The sequence below is a fragment of the Coenobita brevimanus genome, chromosome 39, assembly GCF_032717465.1.
Source record: "Coenobita brevimanus isolate Jiangsu-jjx chromosome 39, ASM3271746v2, whole genome shotgun sequence".
NCBI lineage: Eukaryota > Metazoa > Arthropoda > Malacostraca > Decapoda > Coenobitidae > Coenobita > Coenobita brevimanus.
The window spans coordinates 445,001-472,463 of NC_136992.1; the positions used below are offsets into that span (position 1 = coordinate 445,001).

Here is a 27,463-nt window from a genome sequence, read left to right on the forward strand (position 1 = left end):
GGAGAATAGAGGTAATTGACTTATTATCCCCGTCTAATTGTCCATCAACTCCCTACGTACATTTCCCAACACCCACACACCCATCCATTTCCTCCCTCCCCTTCCATCTAACTATTCCATTTACCAATCTTCCCCCTCCCCCTCCTTCCCTTACCTCCTCCTCCTTTATCACACATTCCTTTCATCCTTCTTCATTCACTACCCCCTCTCCCCTTCCATACATCCTTCCTTCCCTCCCCTTCCTCTCTTTCCTTCCCCTCCTCCAGTCATTCCCTCTCTCCCCTTCCTCTCCTTCAATCATTCCCTTCCTCGTCTTCCTCCCTTTCCTTCCCCTCCTCCAGCCATTCCCTCTCTCCTCTTCCTCTCCTTCAGTCATTCCCTTCCTCGTCTTCCTCCCTTTCCTTCCCCTCCTCCAGTCATTCCCCTTCCTCCCTTTCCTTCTCCTCCATCAGTCATTCCCTCCTTCCCCTTCCTCTCTTCCCTTCCCCCTCCTCAAATGGTCCCCCTCCCGGAAGAGAATAGAGGTAATTGATTCATTTTGGCCAAGTAATTATCCCTCAATCTCCTAACACCACTTCCACAAAACACACACACACACATACACACACACACACACACACACACACACACACACAACGACGATTGAAGAGACTACGCATTCAATGGTGTGTGACAAAATTGAGTATGTTACTTCAGGTATTTAATCACTGTTACCTGGTGATTTGAAGGCCACGTCATTGTTAGCTGTGGTGATTGGTGATTGAAGTAAATTACAGGTTATTGAGGTGGGTGGGGATAAATGACGAAGCTAATGAATGAATAGGGCAATTGGTAGATGAATGAGGTGATTGGCAGGTAAGTGCGGTGGCAGGTAAACTGATAGGTGAGGTGACAAAGGTGACTGGTCGTGTGGTAACTGGCTGGGAATTTGGTTACTGATGAAGCTAATGAATGAACAGGGCAACAGGTAGATCAATGAGGTGACTGGTAATTGAGGTGATTGGCTGATGAGCTAACCTTTTCAGTTCTATGACATTTAATGATCTCGTAGTGAAGGGGTTAATGAAGGCTATAAATAACTCCTCTTCGTTAATTATCTCCGTAGCTGTTAAATGACTGGGGTGATTGGTAACTGCATGGGGTGATTGGTAATTGACTGGACTGGACTGGTTGATATTAGACTGGAGAAGACTGGGGAGGATGTTAAAAGGAGTGAGGTGGATGGGTAATCAGTGGATGGGCTGAGTCAACAAGGATTATGATGATGATGATGATGATGATGATGATGATGATTAGGAGGAAGGTGAAGGACATTTATGATTATAATTAGTATCATCATCATCATCAATCACCATCATCATCATCATCATCACATCATCATTATTCTCCTCCTCCTCCCTTCATCATCACCACCACCACCACCACCACCATCACCACCACCACCACCACCACCACCATCACCACCTTATCAGTGTCTCAGAACTCCACACGTCAAGCCATGTCAACCACATACTGTTTCATAATGTTTCACTCAGCCTCGTTTCATACCAAATTGTTTCATTCCCTTTCCCACACCGTTTCGACCGCCTCATTTCATTTCGCCTCTCACCTTTACTTAGATCAATACATTAAAGTGATTGCAGTGGGCGTGCTGATCAATAACTTGTGAAACTGAGCGAGGTGTAAAGATTCTCTCTCTCTCTCTCTCTCTCTCTCTCTTATTCTTGCTACCCTACCCCTAACCTAACCCCACCCAACCGAATCTAACCAAACGCCACCTAACCAACCCAACCCAACCCAACCACATCTTACCTAACCTACCCTACCCCAACTCAACCCAACCCAACCCAGCCACACCTTACCTAACGTACCCTAACCCAAACCAACCCATCCCATCCCATCCCAAGCCAACCTAACCTAACCTAACCCATCCCAACCCAACCCAACCCATCCTAACCCAACCACATCTTACCTAACGTACCCTAACCCAACCCAACCCATCCCAACCTAACCACATCTTACCTAACCCATCCCAACCCAACCGTGCTCATCCACAACCAATGAAAACGAACGTTGTATTGGGGAAATGCCTTTGATCTCTGTGCAGTGTGTGGCCTTTGATGACTTAGTGCAGATATTGCTGTGTGATAATTCCGGAGAGAATTTTACAGCTGTTCTCGTAGGCGATTATTCAACGGGGTAAATTATTCACTTATTTGGACGGAAATAATTTAACGATAATTATAAAGCGAGATTATTTAGTTATTTGGACTTTTGATAATTTGGCGATTATTGGTGAGATTATGCAGTTATTTGGACGGTAATTAATTTTGCGATAATTATAGTGGGAGATTATATAACGGGGTAATTATTCACTTATCTGGACATCAATAACTTCTGAAAATTATACAGCAACCCTCATTAGTGATTATTCAACGTTATAATTATTCATAATTATTCATTATACGTAACGCCACCCGATTTACGATAGTCCTAGGTAGTCCTGATAGTTCGAGGTAGCCTAGGGAGTCCAAAATAGTCTAGAGTCCAGAGTAGTACGGGAAGTTACTATCTGAAAAAGTCCACAGTACCCGACAGTCCAAAAAGTAGCCCTGAGAATAAAGACTACACAATGATGCCTACTTTACGATAGTCTCCTTGTAATCCTGATAGTCTAGAATGCCCTCAATAGCCCTAGTAGTCCCAAATAGTCCTGTGGCTGAATAGTGCAAGGCGGTACCCTGTTAAAATAGTCCTAGACAGTCTTTTTGATAGTCCAAGGTAGTCTTGAATGCTGCGTAGTCTGACAGTCGAAGGTAGTCTGGTACTGAAACGTACTACTGCACGATGGTACCTAGTCAAAATAGTCCAGATGATAGTCCTACATAGTCCAGGGGTGGCCGTGAAAGATAGAACAGTTAAGCAGAGCCGCGATAGTCTTAGATAGTCCAGGATAGTCATAAGAGTCTTAGATAGTCCTGGGGTAGCCGTGAAAGATGGTGCTACTTGCCCTCCCCACCTCCCTCCTCATCAACGACCGGACACCGCCTATTACTGCAAGTCCTTCACTATCCCAGCTGGCTTGACACGTGTTGGGCTCTCTCTCTCTCTCTCTCTCTCTCTCTCTCTCTCTCTCTCTCTCTCTCTCTCTCTCATATGTATCTAACACTTTTATACAGGAATTCTCTGTCCATCTGTCTGTCTGTCTCACCTGTAGACTTGACCTCTGTCTCACCTGTAGACATGACCCCTCTCTCTCTCTCTCTCTCTCTCTCTCTCTCTCTCTCTCTCTCTCTCTCTCTCTCATAACGGTACCCCTGTCCATTTCCCACCACCTTTTCTCACAGTCACCTTTATCATTTATTATTTATCAGGTATCTAATTTACTGTCTCACTATTTATCACCTGTGGAGGCACGCCTTCACGCGGTGGCACCAACACAGGCGGCAAGGTGTGTTTCCCGGTTATACAAACGTCCCTCAACTCCCTCCCTATCCCCCGAAAGGTTGATGGACGACTGCAAAACAAGGCGAACTTCAGCCTGCAGTCCACTGGGTTCACTTTTCAATTGAACCTACAACTCTCCAACTCTCCTCCCAATTCATCCCTCTCTCTTCCAATTCTCCTCCACTTCCCCCTTCCCTTCCCTTCCCTTCCCTTCCGTCCCCTTCCCTTCCGTCCCCTTCCCTACCCTTCCTTCCCTTCCTTTCCGTCCTCTCTCCTCCCTTCCTCCCCTCTCCTCCCCCCTCCTTTTTGTCATTTCCTTCCCCTTCCCTTTCCCCTCCCCTCCCCATTCATTTCCTATATCCCCTCCCTTGCTCCTCTGCCATTTCCTCCCCCTCCCCCCTTTCCTCCCCCTCCCCTTTCCTTCCTCTCCCCTCTTTCCCCTCTTCCCCTTTCCTTCCTCTCCCCTTCTTTCCCCTCTCCCCATTTCCTTCCCCTCCCTCCTTTCCCCTTCCCTTCCTTCCCCTCCCCATTCATTTCCTCCTCCCCTCCCCTGCTCCTCTGCCATTTCCTCCACCCTCTCCCCTCCCCATCCCTCCCCTCCCCTTCCGGTTTTTGCCCCGGAAGAGGAAACAGTCTTAGGGTGTGGCTGTTTGGCTGCAGTTGTTTGTTTGTTTCCTTGTTTGCGTTCGTGTTTATTTGTTTTATTATCTATGCTTTTAGCTGTTTGTTTTGTTTTGTAGTTTTCCTTCGTTTTTTTCTAGTTTTTCCTTCATAGTTTTATTTACTGTTTTGCTAATTTAGTTCGTGTGTGTGTGTGTGTGTGTGTGTGTGTGTGTGTGTGTGTGTGTGTGTAAATACAGTATGCATGTCCATGTACATGTCTCCTTATGAGGAAGTCCAGAAATGTGCCTACATGTGTGTGTGTGTGTGTGTGTGTGTGTGTGTGTGTGTGTGTGTGTGTGTGTGTGTGTGTGTGTGTGTGTGTGAGAGAGAGAGAGAGAGAGAGAGAGAGAGAGAGAGAGAGAGAGAGAGAGAGAGAGAGAGAGTCCCACATACTCCTGTCCCTACTCATTAACGCTCCCCCGCCCCTTCATCTAATAACCTAAGTAATAATTAATACCACATCACTCATAAAACTCTATTAGCATCTTCGCCCACAAATGTCTTACACAAACACTTCCATAACTACTTACACAAACACAAATACTGACAAAGACAATACACGCACTTAGGAGCACTTAAGTACGTTATTAAACACACACACACACACACACACACACACACACACACACACACACACACACACACACACACACACACACACACACACACTGGGAATTATACGCCCACTAGCAATACTAATAATTCTCACTTGCAGTTATCAGCAGTCTCTCTCTCTCTCTCTCTCTCTCTCTCTCTCTCTCTCTCTCTCTCTCACACACACACACACACACACACACACGACTTCAAGTGCAATCCCCTCCCACGACGCTCGAGGAGAGAGAGAGAGAGAGAGAGAGAGAGAGTAGTGTTGAAGCCCTAGACCCAACTACTGACTTACTCTGTTTGTAAACACTTCTACTTAAACACCATCAGCCATACGCCATTTTCACATCAAACTTTACATTTCTATTTTATTTAGAGGGTAATATTCATTTTATTTACAGGATACTTTATATTTTACTCAGAACGTCATTGTTTTATCATAATGTCACTTTTATTACATTAAAGTGTCGTTTTTACCTCTTTAATTCTATTTAGGCCGTCATTTTAATTTTGCTTAGAACATTCTTTTACCTAAAACTTCATTATTATTTTACTTAGAACGAATTTTTTTACTTGACGTCAAGGTGTTATGAATCTACAGTATGGTGCTAGTCATGAAGAAGTGCTGGTGGCGGTGGAGGTGGTGCAGATGATGATGGTGATAATGTTCATAAAATAAAAGATCATTTGCCTCAGACCTCTACAGAAGTGAAGTGACTCGAATTTCGTAACCTAGGTGGCGAGCAAATTATTTTCACTTTATTTCGGTGTGTGTGATTCCGAATTAATATCATTTGTTCTGAAGGGGGTTAGTAGCATTAGTAGCACCAGTAGTCCCAGGTTCATCTGTAAATGAGAACCCAGTGCACTACAGGCTTACAATTCCCATCTGCTTTCCACCATCCTCTTTTCGGGGGACAGGGAGGTAAATAAGGGACGTTTGTATAACCAGGCGATGGAGGACACGTAATCTGCTATATGGATTTTTTTTTTTCCCTCTGTTCATCTGTTCAAAAAAAAAAATATATATCCGTGCCACCACGTGAAGGCGACCCTGTCCAACACTCTGAAGGGGGTTACAAGACGCACAGGAGGCAGCGGCTGACTGGGTGTTTGGGTTTACCTGTCACTCAATCACCCAACCACGACCCGCGCTTTCCAAACACAGCCAGGGAGCCTATTTTGGCGGGAAGAAACAGAAATGGATCACGAAAAACGCTGTTTCACGTCAGCTTCTTCCATTCAGTGGCTTAGTTTTGCAGTTTTATCTACGCTGTCATTCAATTACACCGCCACAGCAGCGCTTTCTAAACTGAGCCAAGGAGCTTATTATTACGGATGCTGTGACGCGGGGAGAAACAAATGGATCACATATAATGCAGTTTCTCGTTAAACCTCATCAATTCTGGGAGAGAAGTATAGCAGATTAGTGTATAAGCTGAGTTGTGGAGTGTAATAAGTAGACCAGTGAGGTGCAAGTCAAAGGTGAGGAGCAAGAAGGATGGTGGGCAGAAAGGGGTGGGCAGGAGAGACTGAGATGGTGGTGAGCCATGAAGGGACGAGTACACCCTGTGAAGTGGGAACTGTATGAGGGGCGGTGCTGGCGGTGGACAGGTTTAAGTCACTGATCATTTCTAACAAGTTCAGACTGTGCGTCGGGGGTGTGGGATGGCAGGGTAGATAAGGGTAGGGGGAGGTGTAAGGGTACATAGAGGATAAGAGAAGAGGTTAGAAAAAGGGTAGGGGTACATCGAAGGGAACAGGTAGCCAAGGAGTAGGGTAGATAAAAGGTAGGGGAGGGGAGATAAAGGGTGGGGTACTGGGAAAGAGGCAGGTGGTCGAGGGGCAGGAGGGTCTGGCTGGGAGAGTGGGTCAAGGTAGGGCTAATAAACCTTGTAAGATGGGCGTTGTTGGTTGTTCAGTATGGGCGTGGTGGGAGTTTATATTTCTATGTATTTCCATGGGCGTGGTGATGATTGTATTCCGTGGGCGTGGTGATGGTTGAATTCCGTGGGCGTGGTGAGGATTGGCTTCAAGTTCAAAGTTTCCTCCAAGAACAACAATAAGAAAGGGGACAGGCACCACTCTTATGCACGTGTCGCCTCTTGAAGCAGGTGGAAAGACATCACCTTAGTTTCCGATTAACCTCCTTTAGCCAGAGGGTTTAACGTCTATACTATTCCTACTGCTACCAGACGATTTTATTCAGCTAACGATAGCACCTGGTAGTGAAGGTGTTAAAGAAGGCTACAGCTAACTCATTCAGTTGGTAAATTTATCCTATGGTGATTAAAATGATTTGTAAATATATATATATAAGCGACTGAACCTAACCTCTTCAACACGATGGTGTATATTTAATCGTATTCTTGCTACCTTCAGACGATTTTGATAAGGAGTAGCGAGGTTAAATCGTCTCCATTAACCCCTTCACACACACACACACACACACACACACACACACACACACACACACAGTAAATGCAGAAGGTGTAATCTGTTAAGGGTGTGTCACACTTCATCTTACCTGACCTTATTACGTCATGAGAACAGGTGAGGGGGTACTAATCAGATATTCCCCTCCAGCCCCACCCAACCCCCTCCCCCCACCTCCCATCTCCCCTCCCCAACTCTCTCCTCCTCCATTCTCTCTTCCACTCTCCTCTCCACTCCTCTCATCCCGTCTCACCTCCTTCCCTTCCCTTCCCACCCCACTCATCCTCTCCCCTCACCTCCCCAACACTCTCTTCCTCTGCTCTCTCTTTTCCTCTCCTCTCCACTCCGCTCGTGTCGTCTCTCCTTCCCTTCCCCTCCCTTCCCGAGCGACCCCCCTCTCCATCTCCCCTCCATTAATACCTCCCCACCTCACTTTAACCTCTTCAATCTGATGATGCGTTAGTTTACTCCTGCAACCTCCACACGACTGTATAAAACTTAGGAATTATCTCTATTGTTTCAGAGGTTAAAACTGACTGTATTTAACCTTTCTATCACTAAACATTTTCTCTCTAGTAAATTTGCCAACAGATAGAAAAACGAAAATGAAAAACGCGTCATCGGTGTGAAAGGGCTATTGTATCGAGGGATAAATGGGTGTTTATTATGAAACATGCTTCACCCCGTCCCACGCCCCATCACCTGCCCCCTCCCCAACTCCCCACCCTTCGCCCCTCCTACCACCTCTCTCCCCACCGACCCACTTCCCTCCTTTCCTTCCTCCTCATCTCGCCTCCCCAACTTATTCTCATATCCCTCTCCCCTTTATCTCACTCTCCCAACCCCCCACCTACCCTCCTCTCCCTCTTCCTCCCTTATCCTAACTCCCCAGCCGATCTACCCCCTCTACCCCCCTCCACATCTGCCCTACCATTTCTTTCTCCCCTCCTAAACCCCAACTCATCCTCCCTCCTCCTCCGCCATCCCCCCAGCCCTTATTTCTTCCCCCCTCTTGATCCTGCACCCACCACCCCACACACCTTCACCTCTCCCCCTTCCCCAATTACCACCCCCCCATCCTCACCCCACTACCTTCCTCTGTCTCAACATTTCTCTCCCCTTTCCCAGGTCCCCCTATCTCCCCCTCCTTCCTCTTCTCTCCCTCTCCTGCTCTCATCCTCTCCCTCCATCTCCCCTCCACCTCTCCCTCTCACCTTCACACCCCCAACTACTCTCCTCTACCTCTTTATCTCCCTCCCCCTTCCCCTCCCATTCCCCCTCCACCTCCCCCCTTCCCCATACACCACTTCCCTACCCTGCCAGTGCCAACCTACCAGCACTCTACCTCCCTCCATCCCTCTCCCCCTTCCCCTCCCCATCATCTCCATTCCTGACGTGTTTTTCATTCCCTTCATTCTTTCCACCTCTCTCTCTCTCTCTCTCTCTCTCTCTCTCTCTCTCTCTCTCTCTCTCTCTCTCTGGCCACACACAACTGAGCATTATTGGAACGACCTTAGTTTATGCCCTGAACCCTACCCCCCCTCTCTCTCTCTCTCTCATACACACACACACACACACACACACACACACACATGGCAGGCAAACAGCATTATACAGCGGCTCACACACACACACACACACACACACACACACACACACACACATACAAACATGGCAGGCAAACACCATTATACAGCAGCTCACACACACACACACACACAGACACACACACACACACACACACACACACACACATACAAACATGGCAGGCAAACACCATTATACAGCAGCTCACACACACACACACACACACACACACACACACACACACACACACACACAAGGTAGGGAAAAACAAGAGGGCACTACCCAACAAAACGAGCTATATACGTAAAAAAAAACACACAGGCTTACCGTACCGCAAAAAAATCAAGAATCCAACAGACCAACAATGACAGCATGAACAAGCAAACACAGAGAATCAAACAAAAACAAACAGGCAAACAAGAACAAACATGTGGTAAGCAAGGAAAGACAAAATCCAAGACAAACACAACAGCATCAACAAAAACACAAGCAAGCAAACAAACGCAAACAGGGGTAAACAGGAAAACAAGACAACAAACAGGGGTAAACAGGAAAACAAGACAACAAACAGGGGTAAACAGGAAAACAAGACAACAAACAGGAAAACAAGACAAACAGGGGTAAACAGGAAAACAAGACAACAAACAGGGGTAAACAGGAAAACAAGACAACAAACAGGGGTAAACAGGAAAACAAGACAACAAACAGGGGTAAACAGGAAAACAAGACAACAAACAGGGGTAAACAGGAAAAAACAAACAGGGGTAAACAGGAAAACAAAAAACAAACAGGGGTAAACAGGAAAACAAGACAACAAACAGGGGAAAACAGGAATAGCCTTGATATAAACAAAAAACAGCGTGAACGAGGACAGGCAGAGCAACGGGGCGTGTCACGTGCCGGCAAACAATGGCACAGGCACGCAGGCACCGCTCTCAGGCACGCACAGGTGGATAGGCAGGCATTGAGGCAGGTGGGTTAGGCAGGGAGGGAGGGAGATAAGGTAAGCAGGAAGGTATATAGGTTGGTATGTATAAGGGTAAAGGTTCACTGCCACCTCTCTTCAGTAGGTAGGTAAGTGGATAGACAGATGGGTAGATAATTAGGTAGGGTTGGTAAGAGGGTAGCTAAGAGGGTGGGTAGGTAGGTAGGTAGGTAGGTAGGTAAGGTAGGCAGGTTAGTAGGTAGGTAAGCTATGAAGGATAAAATGGGTTAAGGTGTGCAGAGGCAGAGGTAATGAGAGCGCATTCACACACGGAAGCATATCAGGCACGCAGGTAACTTGGCCCCGATCTTCGTCATTTTTGCAGCTTATTTCACGTAGCTCAGTGGAAGAACAACAATACTACAGCTCACCATCCTTTCCAGAGCACTTCTTCGTGACTAGCAGTATTCTACTCATTCTTTCATAACAGCTCAGGATTAAGATGAAGAGATGGCAATTTTTGACCAAGTTAGAGTAAAAAAGAGTATACTAAGAATAACTAGCTGACCTCTTGTATTTGACACTTTCATACGGGTTAATATTCCTAAGAGAGGCTTGGTATGTTTCTCTGGCCACAAAGTTTACCTAATATCTGTCCTCTTCTTGTCAGTTTCCTCAGGTTACTACTATTCCTAAGCTGAGGAAGGTTTGGTGTGTATCTCTAGCCATAGATACAAAACTGCACCTCATATTTCACTTCTACTTCACACTTTCCTCTGCTGGTTAATATTCCCAGGCAAGGCTTGGTATGTTTCTCTGGCCATAGATGGTGCTCTTTGACAGGGTGCGTCAGGGGGGAAAGTGATGGACATGCCCTAAGAATGAAGTACGCTCCGTGGAATAGTGGGCTAATTTTGTCCCCAGAAGATAGGTACAAAGGTAGGCACATAGGCAGGCAGATACACGGGAAGACACTGAGGTAGGAATATGGAGAGGCAGGCTAATGAAGAGATAGGAATATGCAATGGATGGCAGGCACACAGGTAGGCTGATAATTAAACGGGAAGGCACTGAGGTAGAAATATGGAGAGGCAGACTGATGAAGAGGTAGGAATATGTAATGTAAGGTAGGCACACAGGTAGACAGGTAATTAAGCGGGAAGGCACTGAGGTAGGAATGAGGAGAGGCAGGATAATGGAGAGGTAGGAACACAGGTACAAATCTGCAATGGAAGGTAGGCACACGCAGATAAAGAAGAAGGCACTGAGGTGGGAATAAAGATAGGCAAGCTAATGGGAGGTAGGAACACAGGTATGAAGGTACACAAGAAGACAGGAAGAAAGGTAGGAACATAAGCAGACAGGTAGCAATTTTGGGAAGGTATAAGGAACAGTTTAAATGGTAAGACAAGAACAAGAGGTAGGATCACAACACATCCTAGTTTGGTTTTCAGGCAAGTAGGCAGGCGTAAGTAAGTAGGTAGGAAAATCAGTATGTAGGCAGGTAAACCAGTAGGTAAGTAGGTGGCAGGGACATGGGTTGGTAGATATGCAAGTAGGTAGGAAACAGAGATACTGTAGAGCAAGGAGAGGTAGACTAAGACACATATGTAGATACCACACAGGGAGGTAGGCAGTAAGGAAAATTGGTAGACAGGCAGGTAGGCAGTGACGCAAGCACAGGAAGAGGCAGGCAGGGAGTTGAGCAACCATAGGAGGAAGCAGGTAGGCAGTGAGTCAAGCAGGATGACGAAATAAGTTAGGCAGTAACTACGTCAGCAGAGGCAAGCAAGGCAGGGAATTGTAAAAGGAGGTTTAAACAGTGGTATTGATATTCAGGTAGGCAGGCAGGTAGGTAGGTAGGTAGGTGGGTAGGTAGGTAGGTAGGAAGGTAGGTAGGTAGGTAGGTAGGTAGGTATGGAAAGGGCGGGGAGGGGACAGATATATACATGAAGATTATTTTTTATTTATTTAGCGATCTCTTTATTTACTTATACACAAATAAACATATATATTTATCCGTAAGATAAATTACCGTAAACATACGTCAGACTCTGTGTGTGTGTGTGTGTGTGTGTGTGTGTGTGTGTGTGTGTGTGTGTGTGTGTGTGTGTGTGTGTGTGTGTGTGTGTGTGTGTGTGTGAGAGAGAGAGAGAGAGAGAGAGAGAGAGAGAGAGAGAGAGAGAGAGAGAGAGAGAGAGAGAGAGAATGTGGAGAACTGATTATGAGGAAGACGAGGAGGAGGGAGGGTAAATGAAGGAGAGAATAAGGAGAGAAGGAAGGAATGAAGGAAAGAGAGAGGGAAGGAAGGATGAAGTGTTGTGAGGAAGGAGAGAGGAAAATAGAAGGATGGAAGGATACAAGGAGAGAGAGAGAGAGAGAGAGAGAGAGAGCGCTAGGAGGGAGGGACCTCTTTCAATTTCCTCATTACCTTCTCTTATTGTCCTCAACCCACACACACACACACACACACACACACACACACACACACACACACACACACACACACACACACACACACACACACACACACACACACGGAGAAAGATTTACACTGAATCTCACACACACACACACACACACACACACACACACACAAACACACACACACGGAGAAAGATTTATAACGAATCACACACACACACACACACACACACACACACACACACACACACACACACACACACACACACACACACACACACACACACACACACACACACACACACACACACACACACACACACACACACACACACACACGAAGAAAGATTTACACTGAATCACACACACACACACACACACACACACACACACACACACACACACACACACAATTATACACTTACAATACATATATAACCTACCGCAAACAGGGCTAACCACGTGCAGAGGATGGAGAATGAGAGACTAACTAGAAGAGTGTATGGGACTGATGTGGAGGGGAGAGGGGTAGGGGGAGACCAGCGATGAGATGGAGGGAAGGAGTGGAGAGGCACACGAATGAGATATGAGTTGGAGAAAGGGCGACCTGATGGCAAAGAACAGGGTAACATGGAGGTGATTTGTTTGTGGCCACCCCTGACGAGATCAAGGCAAATGGCATTAAATATTCGGTTAATTTATTCATGAAAAAAAAATAAATACCTGAAAACGAATTATCACAGAAGCCAAAATGCAAGACTAAAATAATTTTGTAACTACAGTATATTCTTACATAAACTTGGCCCAGATTTTCGTAGGCAGCTTATTTCACGTAGCTCATGGGCAGAAAAAAGAATAATGTGGCTCCCCATCCTTTCGACAGCACTTCTTCGTGACCAGCACAACAGCCAAGAGGTATTTTAGGCCAAGTTATTGTGACAGGAGTAATATAATTCTGACAGAAAAATGAACGTTACCTGGCAGTAGATTATTATCCAGCCTTGTCGATAGTTACCTGTAGGAGAGAAAGAAGCAATTAGAATCACTAGTAACCAAGGAGACGCATTCCTACCCCATAACTAAGGCTCTCTAAACATCTACCATTAGTTAACTGTAAGGGAAAGTAACATTTTTTAATAGTAACCAAGGAGATTCATTTCTGCCCCATAACTTAGGCTCACGCATTATCAGCCGTTAGTCACCTGCCGCGGAGAGAGGGTGACACTCAAAATCGCTAGTAACCAAGGAGACGCTTTCCTGAGGGGTTTAATAAAAAGGAGAAACCAGCGCAAGTGTCAAAAATCAAGATCTGTTCATTTGGAGACGCCTACACACACACACACACACACACACACACACACACACACACACACACACACTACTGAAAAACCTCTCTCTCTCTCTCTCTCTCTCTCTCTCTCTCTCTCTCTCTCTCTCACTTATTATCAACCCCTTTCTCCCTTTTCCTCCTCTCCGTTACCTAACCCCATTCTACTTAAGTGCTTCCTTTAATTCCCGGTTATGTAACTGTGATTTGACTATGAAGGTCCCTGGGTAAGCTTATGGGGGGGTAGATAGATAGACAGACAGATAGGTAGGTAGGTAGGTAGGTAGATTGACAGATACATAGATGGATAAAGTGGTAGAGATAGACTGGTTGAGATGCAGGCACATACATAAGTATATATTTATATTTATTTAATTTATACATACTGTATACATGAGAGAGAGAGAGAGAGAGAGAGAGAGAGACAGACAGACAGACAGACAGAGAGACAGACAGACAGACAGACAGACAGACAGAGGGAGAGAGAGGGAGGGAGAGAATGCACGTATAAGGATAACTCGGGATACGTGTGTATGTAGGTAGGCAGGTTGGTAGGAAGGTGGGTAGGTAGGAATATAAGTTGGTAGGTAAGTAGGTAGGTAGGTAGGTAGGTAGATAAGTTGGTAGGTAGGTAGGTATATAACTGCATGTACGCGTGAATATATAGATAACTGGGTATGTATGTATTTATGTGCGTATGTATGTATGTATGTACAACAGAGGGAACGAGCGGTATATGGGAGGGAACATACTCGTAAAAGGTGATGGGGAGAGGTTTGTTAAGGTGTGTTACAGGGCTCTCTCTCTCTCTCTCTCTCTCTCTCTCTCTCTCTCTCTCTCTCTCTCTCTCTCTCTCTCTCTCTCCCCGCTCAATGCCTTTCAATTATTCATCCCTAGCTCTCTCCTTGCGAACATTATCCTCATCACTCTCTCTCTCTCTCCAGAATTATTTGGCCGAAGGAGAGAGAGAGAGAGAGAGAGAGAGAGAGAGAGAGAGTACTGTGTCTGTGTGTGTGTGTGTGTGTGTGTGTGTGTGTGTGTGTGTGTGTGTGTGTGTGTGTGTGTGTGTGTGTGTGTGTGTGTGTGTGTGTCTAGGGAGGAAGGGGGCGTGTAGCCTATGGGATAATGTATGTATGTGTTTATGTAGGCTATGTACAGTTACCTCCACTTCTAACGAGTACAGTGGTGGTGTGTTTGGTGACATGTGGCACCATTGTATTTACATCGCAGTAAGAGTAAGTGAATGAGCAGACTCGGCAGAGCTTCCCCTCCGCTACAATATCTAGTATCCACAGATACAATGCTCTATAATGTCATATTCTGTCTGCAAATACAAGAGTTTGCCACGTTTGTATAGTGAAAGGTACAGTGAAATCAAATAGTAATGTCATTGTATCCCATTGTTTCTCTGAAAGGCGATGACTGTGAGGCGAGGTGGAACAGAGGGAAGGGGGAACAGGTGGTGGGGGCGCACGTATCGAAACTTGGTTGTTCCGTTTAGAAAGATGAAGGGTGTGATTATACAGATGTTCTGAGGTGATCTGTAACACAGTATGCAATAACGTGTAATGGATGAATGTTGGAGTCAGTGTTCGTTATACGTTGTACCGAACAACTGTAGTTGAGCATAAAATGTTAGAAGGTGTGATGTCTGGTGTCTCGAAACGTGGTTCACCCGAGTCTAGTGAGTGTGCAACGCAACTGCTGTAACATTTTTGTGGCTGAACCAGGGTGGCCATAAATGATTTAGGATTATGCATGTGACAGCGGTCATGCCATGTCGTGCATCATCCAGTCTGTTCTATTGTGAGGAAAAATAATCATTATATTCGCTAACCATGGGATAAGTAGATGTTTTGTTGAATGGGATTATAGCTAATTTGAGTGGTGGACGGCTACTGGCTTATTATGTGAAAGTGTTGTCATACTGATGATGGATCGCGCGGAAGTATTGAGACACTTCACTTGCATAATGAATGCATATCTTGTATTATAATAACTGATATAACGGTGATTCGGATGTTCAGCCAACAAATGATGTGTTCTTCGAGGTGCTGTTTCATTAGTCGGAACAGTTGTGACACAACATCCACGAACATTGAGCATCCTATATTATACTCTCTTTTAAAAATTCATACATTAGTTTTCATACAAGTATTACACATTCAGGTCCTCCTTAGCTCCAGACGAACTTTATTTAATCGTGTGTCTACACTCACACACTGTTATTCCAGAGGGAGCAATATTTCCCTTACCAACACCAAATATTCTATTCTATTTCTAACTGCCTTGGGAATATCGTTTTCAATGTTCAGCGTCATCGGACACGGCATCAAAGATATCCACACTATCAAAATCTATTGTCGAACTTGAGATTATTACGAATCTCGTAAGATGGCTCTAAACAACTATAGCATAACGAAGTTTCACTTCCCATCTACAATCACCACCACCACAGTGCCAGGTAACGATTACACATCACGATATTTTAGGTCTTGCTTCTCAATGTTCGACGATTAGTATACTATGCGTGTCCACTGTCTGTCATGAAACTGCAAGGATAGTATCGGGCCAGTATTCACTGTTAGAGAAACAAGGAGCCTCTATCCTTCCCTGGGTCTATTATTATATTATATTTTAGCAACTTGTAATGACACCATGAATGCACCAATCTCTCTCTCTCTCTCTCTCTCTCTCTCTCTCTCTCTCTCTCTCTCTCTCTCTCTCTCTCTCTCTCTCTCTCTTTCACAAAATTCCGGCCCTTCCTCGTTTAGAAATGAACGAGACATGATACTGACTTCCTTATCATATCGCATCACTACGACGAGATTGCAGCCTCATCAAGAACCTTTTGTAACGCTGCTGGATGACGTGGGGTAGCTTCAGAACCCGGGAGTACTTTGCATAAAACGCGTTGGTTGGGTTTTACCATCCAGATGTTGATGCACCAATGTTATGTTTACTTGGACGGTCCAGCAGCACTCAACCTTTATCCTACCGTAGGTCCAGCTTATCCCTGGCTGTGTTATACTGGATGAGCCTGTATGACGACAAGGTGCATAAAATACTCCATACTTCACATAAAAAACTGCACTGTTCGCTGCATTTCTAATGTTTCTATTGCTTGAAAACAGGACCTCATTCAGACTGCTTGGAGGTGAAAGAGTGTTCATTGGTCAGTCAGTACAGTCACCAAAACCGCGACTTTGGCTGCTATCATGGTATGAGTGCGAATAAGTCGATGAAGTGTATTACTAGGCTCCCTGCACAAACAGACGTAGACTATATGCAATTTTACACTCTCCCAGCAGCACCACACCACCTATAGTTTGTGTAACCGTGGTCATATGCTTGAACCTTGTGTTATAATAGCAGACAACAGACAGACATGCATAGTGTCGCCCAGTGTTGCAGTTCGTTATGTCCGTTTATCACACACAAACATTGCAGATGTCATCTACTGTGTTAACATGGAACTGGTCTGGCCAGTTGCATTACTGGACCCCTGCACAAACAAGACTAGATCAGTCAATTTCCTGACAATACCACACCACTGAAATGCCTCTGTAACAGTGAATACTGGCCCGATACTATCCTTGCAATTTCATGACAGACAATGATCACACGCAGTATATCAATCACACGACAAAGGAAAGCAGGACCTAAAATATCATCACGTGTAATGTGCCGGGCATTGTGGTGGTGGTGGTGATTGTAGATGGGAAGCGAAACTTCGTTATGGTTTAGTTCTTTAGAGCCATCATGCTAGATTCATAACAACCTCAAGTTCAACAATAGATTTTGATAGTATGGATATATGTGATGCCGTGTCCCATGAAGCTGAACATTGAAAACGATATTCTCAGGGCAGTTAGAAATAGAATAGAATATTTGGTAGGTAAGAGGGGACATGAGGAGAGGTTGGTCAGAGGGACGGAGTATTAGGAGAGGAAGGAAATGTTGCAGGAATAGAGAAGGTGGGAGGGTTTGACCACCCTGCTTGGTGGCAAGGTGTGTGTGGAAGTGGACTGTTGTGGAGAAGGAGTGAGTGAGGAGGTGTGCTGGTGAGAGTAGGGTTATCACTTATGTGATGTTTGGTGCTGGTAGGGGAAATATTGCTCCCTCTGGATGAACAGTGTGTGAGTGTACAGTAGACACACGATTAAATAAAATAATGCTTCTGGAGAGAGAGAGAGAGAGAGAGAGAGAGAGAGAGAGAGAGAGAGAGAGAGAGAGAGAGAGAGAGACGGATCTTAATTTCAGCTCTCTTTTGCTTCTGGCCGTCTCTTTTAACTTTCTTCTCCCCTCCTCTTCTCTCTCTTTTTTCTCTCCTTTCCTTTTCTCTCTCTGCTCTGTCTCGCGTCTTGCTTTCTTCTCCCTCTCTCCTCTCCTCTCCTCTCCCACCCTCTCCCACCCTCTCCCTCTCTCTCTTCTCCTCATTCTTCCCCTTCGAGTTGTTGAGTTGTTTATTGGAGAGAGAGAGAGAGAGAGAGAGAGAGAGTACTGTGTCTGAGTAGCAACGGGGACTGTGTGTGTGTGTGTGTGTGTGTGTGTGTGTGTGTGTGTGTGTGTGTGTGTGTGTGTGTGTGTGTGTGTGTAGGGAGGAAGGGGGCGTGTAGCCTATGGGATAAGGTGTGTGTGTGTGTGTGTGTGTGTAGGGAGGAAGGGGGCGTGTAGCCTATGGGATAAGGTGTGTGTGTGTGTGTGTGTGTGTGTGTGTGTGTGTGTGTGTGTGTGTGTGTGTGTGTGTGTGTGTACGTAAGGAGGGGTGTACAGGGAAGGAGCATAGCAACAGTCCTATTGGCGGCGAGGCAGCCTATGAGAGAGAGAGAGAGAGAGAGCAACACGGGGGGCCAGACACGCTTAAAGCTACAGGGAAGGAAGAGGGGACGAAAGAGAGAGAGAGAGGAGGGTGGGAGGTGAGAGGAAGAAAGGGGAGGGGGGGAGAGGGAGAGAAAGGGGGAGGGGAGAGGGAGAGGGTGACAGAGAAGGGAGAGGGAGAAGAAAGGAAGGAAGAGAAAAGGGAGGGAAAGGTGCGAGGGAAGGGAGGGAAAGGTGCGAGGGAAGGGAGGTTGGATGGGAAAGAGGGGAGACAGGAGGGAAAGAAAAGGCGAGAGAAAAGAAAGGAAGAAGAGAGAAATGGTGATGAGGGAAGAGGATGAGAGAGATGAGAGGGAGGGAGGTGGGTAAGAGGGATGAAGGGAGAGAGAATTTTTTTAAGTGGAGAGGTGGGTGTGAAGTAAGAAAGTAGGAGAGAGAGAGAGAGAGAGAGAGAGAGAGAGAGAGAGAGAGAATGGGAAAATTTACATCTGCTCGAAGACAAGGGAATATTCTTTTTCACAGGAAGGGCAAGATAAGGAAAGATACGTTATGATACGATTTCCAGGAAGAGGGTGGAGGTTGTTGGCTGTTTGAGAGGACATGAGTTCGATTTCAGGCTACAGCAGGGAGCAGTCTTTTTTTTTTTTTTTATGCGAGGAAGAAGGAACCAAAGGCCATGAGCCCGCAGTAACAGTTCCCTCCAAGAGAAAAACAAAATACAATAGAGAGCCAAATTCAAGATCCGATCTGATAATACCATCGGCATATCTTAAAAATACCATTGATACCACTACACCAGCCCTGTATGAGACGGCCCTGGTATGTTTTTAGTTTGGACGGTGGGTTTTAGTGCCCAAAGGGTGACATGTGAAGGTGTGTGTGGCACGTAAGAGGATTGCTGGACTCAGGGGACGGGCTATTGAGTCTATGTCCAGAGTCGGATGAGAGAGAGAGAGAGAGAGAGAGCTACGTAACTGGTCCTGGTGAACTCTTCTCATGCGACCTAACCACCTCGCTCTCTCTCTCTCTCTCTCTCTCTCTCTCTCTCTCTCTCTCTCTCTCTCTCTCATTGAAGACAGCATTTCGTGCTTAAGCGAATTTCCTCATTCTCCCCACCTGCATCTCTCTCTCTCTCTCTCTCTCTCTCTCTCTCTCTCTCTCTCTCTCTCTCCTCCTCCTCCTCCTCTTCTCTCCATAACTCCTCTTTCTTCTACTTTCCTTCCTTTTTCCTCCAAACTCTTTTTCTTTCATCTATTCTTCCTCCTCCTCCTCCTCCTCTCTCTCACTTCTAATTCTTCTCTCTTACCTCCTTTTCTCCTGTTCCTCCTCCTTCTCCTCCTTTAACTCTTCTTTCTTGCCTTCTTCCTTCTCCAATATTCCGTCTTCTCTTTCCTCCTCCTCCTCCTCTTTCTTTCTTTCGCCGGGTTCCTCTTCTTCCTTCCCTCACTCATTACTCCCTCCTCCTCCTCCTCCTCCTCTGCTTCTTCCCTCTCCTTCACCCTTTCTCCCCCTCCCCCTCCTTTCCTCCTCCTCCTCCTTAACTCTTCCTCCCATTACACTTCCTCTCCCCCTCCCCCATAATTTCCAAACACTTTATTTTCATGGTAATATTATGCTCCCCTTCTTTCCTCCCTTCCCCCTTCCTTCTTCTTCCCTTCCTTCCTCCCTTGCCCCCTCCTTCTTTTCCCTTCCTTCCTTACCTCCTCTCACTCCTTTCCTTCACTTCCGTACTTCTTTCTTCTCTTCCTTCTTTCCTCCCTCTTCCTTTTCTTCATCATTCCCTTCCTTCTTCCTCCCTTCCATTCCCTTCCTTCTTCCATTCTTTCCCTTTCTGCCTTCCTTCCTCCTTTCTTTCCTATCCTTCCTTCCTTCCTTTTCCTTCCTGTCTTCCTTCCTACCTTACTTCTTCATGCTTCCTTCCCTCTTCCCCAAACCTCCCTTGATTCTTCTCCCTCCTTTCTCTTACCTCCCTTCATTCCTTTCCTCCTCCCTCCCTCCATCCATCCTTCCTTCCTTCCTTCACTACGTCTCTGCCATGTGTTGTATATCAATTATTAATCGGAACTACCTACCTGCCTAAATACCTACATACCTACCTGCTTCTTCCATTACCTTAGTGCTTACCTACCTGCTCATACATTTACCTACCTACCTACCTAATTTTCCTTAACCCTACCTACCTACCTGCTTTTACAATTGCCTTTGAACCTACCCACCTACCTACCTATACATACATTTACCTCCCCACTTACCTACCTACCTATATACATACATACTTACACATTTACCAACTTACCTACCTGCATACATACATACACACAGACATATTCATACATTTACCTACCTACCTACTTACATACATTTACCTACCTGCCTACATGCATGCATACCTATACATTTACCTGCCTAACTACCTACCTACCTACCTCCATACATAAGTACACCTACCTACCTGCCTACCTACACATTTCCCTATCAAGTGCTTACCCAGTAAATACAACAGACATGCCCTATTTACCGATACACTTATCTGCCTACAAGCATAATCTCCATACCGTATCGCATGTCTACCTACGCACCTACCTACCTACTTACCAACCTACCTACCTACCTACCTGTCTACTCATATCTGTCTACCTACCTACCTACCTACCAACCTGCCTACCTACCTGCCTACCTACCTACCTTCACATGTACTGACAAAAATAGCTACATACCATCCTACCCTCTACCTTAATCTCAAGTAAGCCTTAACTCTCTCTCTCTCTCTCTCTCTCTCTCTCTCATCAATTTCCTTCACCTAAATATATAGTAGTTGCAGTAATAGTAGTGGCGGTGGTGGTAGTAGCAGTAGTAGTAGTAGTAATTAAAGTAACAGGTAGAACTCTGGGCTTAACCTTACCTGTCAACCTACTTTTTTATGTCGTTATTTTACCCACCTTCCTGGTAGGCTAAATGTCAGGGGAGACGCTGTTACGGGTGTGTGTGTGTGTGTGTGTGTGTGTGTGTGTGTGTGTGTGTGTGTGTGTGTGTGTGTGTGTGTGTGTGTGTAACAAAACAGTTCTAACAGTTTTCATACGATTTCAGCCAAACTTGGTGGAAAGGTTGAGGGTCAGCAAAAAAAGTTAACATTTTTTTTTACAATAGGTCAAAGGAAAAGCTAACTCTGCCCTACTTTGACACAAAATTTAAAGTGTTAATTAGGGTTTAGGTTAAGACTGAAGTAATTAGATTTTAAGGGTTTAGGTAAGATTGAAGTAATTAGATTTTAAGGGTTTAGGTAAGACTGAAGTGATAAGATTTTAAGGGTCATGCATCGAAGATCAAAGTCACAGGGCAAAGTAAGATAATCGTCCCTCTGACCAGGTGGTGGACGCAGGCATTGCGCCCTGAATTACTTTTTTTGTTCCATATTTGCTATCTTCAGACGATTTTATGCAGCCTGGGAAAGACATTATGACCACATGTTCTACCTAACCTTCATTCACCCTCTCACTACAAGAGGTGTGCCTGAAGGTGAATAAAATGAATGAAATCACTGACAGGTGTAGTGAATGGGGGGAAGGGTTTAGCAGGTGGATGAGGAGCCAAGGTGTGACTAAGCCGTATTTATTTATTTTGTTCATTCATTCATTCATTCACTCATTCATTCATTCGTTCGTTCATTCATTCACTCATTCATTCGTTCGTTCATTCATTCATTCGTTCGTTCATTCATTCATTCGTTCGTTCGTTCGTTCATTCATTCATTCGTTCGTTCATTCATTCATTCGTTCGTTCATTCATTCATTCGTTCGTTCGTTCGTTCGTACGTACATTAAATAATCTGGAATTTCAAGTGGAGTGGGGACAAGGGGGGACCAAGGGATTCACTGGAGGGGGGTGCTTGAGTCCCCCCCCCCAGTCGCTCACCCCAAAGCTCCGCCACTGGTCTGTGCGTGGTAGGAATGTTGGCAATTGTGGTAGCTGTGTCTGGTAGTAGTGGTGGTAGTGGAGGTGACAGGATGAATTGTAGTAGATGGTTGGCAGGAATGTTGGTAGGTGTGAGGAGTGTAAAGGTGTATGGTAGGTTGGTGACTGGTAGCAATCTTGGTAGTAGTAGTTATGGTTGTGACAGAGAGGGTGACTGCAATGGTGGTACCGGTAGTAGTGGTTACTGTTGTCTGGTAGCAATGGTAGAACTTGTGATAGGCGTAATGGTACAAATATCAGTGACTGGTAGCAATGTTGGTAGTGGTAGTAGTTGTGATGGTAAAGGATATTGGATAGTTGGTAGTGATGATGGTGGCTGTGGTGAGTGACTGGCAGAAATGTTGGTAGTCGTGGTAGTTGTATGAGGCAGGAATGTTGGAAGTTGTAGTAGATATAACAGAGAGGGGATTACGATACTGTAGTGGCAGATGTGACAAAGCAAGAGGAGGAGGAGGAGGAGAAGGAGGAGGAGGAGGAGGAGGATAGAAAGACCCAGTACTGTGCCTTATCATTCATCCATATTACATAACACTGTAATTGTAGCATCAATAAAATACAGTACGAATAATAATAATAATAATAATAATAATAATAATAATAATAAGAGGAAGAAGAAGAAGACTGGTAATAATAATAATAATAATAATAATAATAATAATAATAATCGTTCCAAGGCAGAGACAGCAAATTTACGCCAAGTTAAAGTGAACGGAGTATAGAAAAAAAAAACTAATTCGATCAAACACTAAGAAAAAATCGTACGTTAAAGGCAAGAATAATGACGTCATCGGTCTGAAAGGTTAATCACTTCCTTGATAAATTGGGAAGGTTACGAGAGAGAGAGAGAGAGAGAGAGAGAGAGAGAGAGAGAGAGAGAGAGTCACTAAGCAAGGACAAATGCCTGGTGACTTTATGTGCCACGACTTTAAAAGATGCGACGTTAGACAGACAGACAGACAGATAGATAAATAGATAGATATAGATAGATAGTGATGGTTAAGATACGCGTTTGCATTGTAGGTTAATGTTTCTCTCTCTCTCTCTCTCTCTCTCTCTCTCTCTCTCTCTCTCTCTCTCTCTTTTTTGTCACTTTCCTCACATCTGGGCCAATCTTTTTTTTTTTCTTTTTTTTTTTATATAACTCAGCTGACGATGGCCTTGGGCTTAAACCGTACATGGGAATCTTGTTATACACACACACACACACACACACACACACACACACACACACACACACACACACACAGAATCACATTAAAATCATTACACATCCTGACTGACGGGGCGTTAGTGTCCGTACGATGTATATCAGCGGGAACGTGAATGGGCAGGTGGAATTTTGCTGATTACAGGTGAATCAGGTTATGGCGGCCGGGAAGTACTAGAGATGGAATTTTATGATAGGAGGAGTCAAAGGATTAAAGTCAGCGAAAGAGAGAGAGAGAGAGAGAGAGAGAGAGAGAGAGACCAAATTATGATTTTATAATTTAGACAACTAACCCCTTCAATACATCTCTCTCTCTCTCTCTCTCTCTCTGTGTGTGTGTGTGTGTGTGTGTGTGTGTGTGTGTGTTGCAATTCTTCTGACGTGTTCTTGTATAACAATCCCGTGTTTTATCCTTTATTTCCTACTAATCCATAACTTCCACCTTACGTTCTTAGGCTCGAATATCATCATCATCATCATCATCACCATCATCATCATCATCATCATCACCACCACCACCACCACCACCACCACCACCACCACCACCACCACCATCATCATCATCATCATCATCATCAACATCATCATCACCACCACCACCACCACCACACATCATCATCACACATCATCATCATCATCATCATCATCATCACACATCACCACCACCACCACCACCACACATCATCATCACACACCATCACCATCATCATCATCATCATCATCACCACCACCACCACCACCACCCCACGCATCATCATCACACATCACCACCACCACCACCACCACGCATCATCATCACACATCACCACCACCACCACCACCACTTGTCTTTATCATTAGCTCATCACCACGCCAGCCACTATCAAAGCAAAGATTGTTATTATTTAAGTTATCAAATTATTCTCTGTCTCAGCCTGTATTATTCTTTGCCTTTTTTCTTTACTTAATAGGCTGGGTGGGAGGAAGAGGTTACAGAAAAGTGTGTGTGTGTGTGTGTGTGTGTGTGTGTGTGTGTGTGTGTGTGTGTGTGTGTGTGTGTGTGTGTGTGTGAGAGACAGAGAGAGAGAGAGAGATTTATAAGGTCACTATTAATCCCATCCTTCTTCCTGTTCCTCATATCACATTCACAAACCTTCTTAAAAACTAATTTGTATATAACATTATTAACTTTGGCCTAAAATTTCCATCTCTCCAACCTGAACGCTGAGCTGTAGCAATGGATTAACTCTAGAATATGATGCTAGTCACGAAGAAGTGCCGCAGAAGGGATGTAGAGCTGTACTTATGCTGGAAGGGGCAAAAGCAAAAAGATCTGGGCCAAGTTAAAGTGACAGGAGTACAGAATTGGTCCAGTTCCTTTAAAAAAAAAAAAAAAAAAAAAAATCTAGCCATTGTAAACTATTTTTTCCTTAAGACCATTTTTTTCTTAACCATTTTTTCTTAAGACCATTTTTTTAAAGACCATTTTTTTCTTAAGACCATTTTTTTCTTAAGACCATTTTTTTAAAGACCATTTTTTTCTTAAGACCATTTTTTTAAAGACCATTTTTTACTGAAGACCATTTTTTTCTTAAGACTATTTTTTCGTGACCATTTTTTCGTGACCATTTTTTTCTTAAGACCATTTTTCTTCAGACTATTTTTTTCTTAAGACCATTTTTCTTCTTAAGACCATTTATTAAGACCATTATTAAGACCATTTTTTCTTATGACAACTTTTTTCTTAAGACCACTTTTTTCTTAAGACCATTTTTTCTTAAGACCACTGGGGCTGTTGGTCTTAGTCAAGATCGGAGGGGTGTGGGTGAGGGTGGGGGGGGGAAAGGTCAACGGGCTAGGAGTGGGGGGTTGTGGGTGGGGGGATGTGGGGTTTGTGGGTGTCGAGGAGTGTGGGGGATAGGGATAGGGGTGATGGGGGTAGGGGGCAGGGGCGTGGGGGATAAGGGTAGGGGGTAGGGATGTGGGGAAGTAGGGGCAGGGGTGTGAGGGGGTAGGGGTTGGGGTGTGGGGGGTAGGGAGCTGGGGTGGGGGGTTGAGTGCTAGAATTATGCATTTAATTACACTATACGAAACGAGGATAACTACAGTAAGACACCTAGTCCTGTATACTCCCTAACACCTCTTCCTTAGCGATTTATTTTTGGACATGGGTGGTTAATAGCCTTTTGTACGTAATTTATGCAGTGTGTGGCGATAATGGAAGAATTTATGTAACACAGAAGAGGACGGCATGGTGTAGTAAGCAAAATAAATCGCTCAAGAAAAGGTGTTAGGGAGCTATCATCAAAGGAAGGTTATTTGAACGTCCATTTTTCGGCGAGCAAGAGGTACATATCGCAATTCAGAATGAGAAACTGACTAGGAGAGTGTATGTGAGTAAGGTGTGGGGGTGGGAGTGGGAGGGGGTGGCTGAGGATGAGATGGAGGGATGGGGTGGAGGGGTATACGAGAGAGGTGGTTGTGTGCTAGAGAGAGGGCAGCAAAATAGCAGAGGACAAGGTGACATGAAGGCGTAGAGAGAGAGAGAGAGAGAGAGAGAGAGAGAGAGAGAGAGACAGAGAGAGAGAAATACCGACAGACAGACAGACAGACAGAACAATCACCTTTAAAACACTGACCAATCGACTAATTAAAACTTTCAGTGCTAATCCGTCCAATGCCACATCATAATCTGTTACATAATTACACTGCATTGCGCGTGCTGATGTAAATGTCACACAGCACTCTGGAATTTTACGTTAAACAAGAGGTGATGTAAATGACAGGTGAATCTCTATGTCAATTTGTGACATGGTAATTCGATAACACTGTACGCTTTTCACTTTAATCTGGTATAAAAATGAGAGAGAGAGAGAGAGAGAGAGAGAGAGAGAGAGAGAGGACACTTAAAATATAACGCTAGTCACGAAGAAGTGCTATGGCAAAAACTAAGCCTCAGCACTGTCTTATCCTACCAGCGAGTGAAATGAAATGGGCTGCAAAGGGAAGAAAAGTAACGAAATTTATACAGGCGTGTTATTAAAAAAAAACACTATTGCGTTTTTATCTATTCGTGTTTGAGCAATAGATTTATGTGGAGTCTCTCTCTCTCTCTCTTTCTCTCTCTCTCTCTCTCTGCAGTCCTCACATACAAAACTTACGGAAAATCACACTTCATATTATTGGAAATTTTCGAAAACAAAGCCATAATTATTAATAGCCAAAGGTAACTAGTTCCAAAATAATAATAATAATAATAATAATAATAATGATAATAATAATAATAATAAATCCAGTCACCTCTTGGGAATTCGAATCTGTGCAAGGTACCTGTTTGTAATTCAACCCCTTCAGTCCGATAATGTCTTTTTAAATGCCTTCTCCCTCTCTCCTGACGATTTTATTCAGCTTATACGTTATCTCTTTATTTTTCTTACTTCTTCTCTTACTAGACAGGTTTCATATAAATTTAATCGCACCACTTCTGAATAAAATGACTGGCTAAAACTGTCCCATGGTAGATTAAAATGAAAAATAAATTCGAGGTTAAAATAATGCGCACACACACACACACACACACACACACACACACACACACACACACACACACCTGAGTTACCTTCGGGACAGGTAAAAACGCACACCTGTCCTCTAGCATTTCCTGCGCCGAGTGTATGCAACTTGGCACCACCTGTACGCAACGCCCGTCAGAGGGTGTATGAGGAGACTGGGAATATAAGGCAATGACGGCAGTGATGCTGGTGTTTCTCTGCCTACCAAACCCTTCTGCATAAATGGAAAAATATTCAGTACTACTACTACTACTACTACTACTTATAATAATAATAATAAGAAGAAGAATAAGAATAATTGTAGTAGTAGTAGTAGTAATAATGATAATAATAATAATAATAATAATAATAATAATAATAATAATAATCAGGAAGGGAAATTTCACAGGAATGTAAGAATGAGACATATCAACGTAATCAGAATTAAGTAAAATATTAAATGTTGAGAGTATCCAGAGAGCACATTGACATCACGGATGAACTTTGACCTTGTCCGTGAT

At 44.5% G+C, this 27,463-nt stretch overlaps 1 protein-coding gene across 1 annotated transcript in view; it reads right to left on the reverse strand.

Moving 5' to 3' along the window:
- LOC145396706 (uncharacterized) overlaps positions 1-27,463 on the reverse strand; it is a 116,277-nt gene that overhangs the window by 69,265 nt on the left and 19,549 nt on the right. The gene's annotated exons all lie outside the window — the stretch shown is intronic.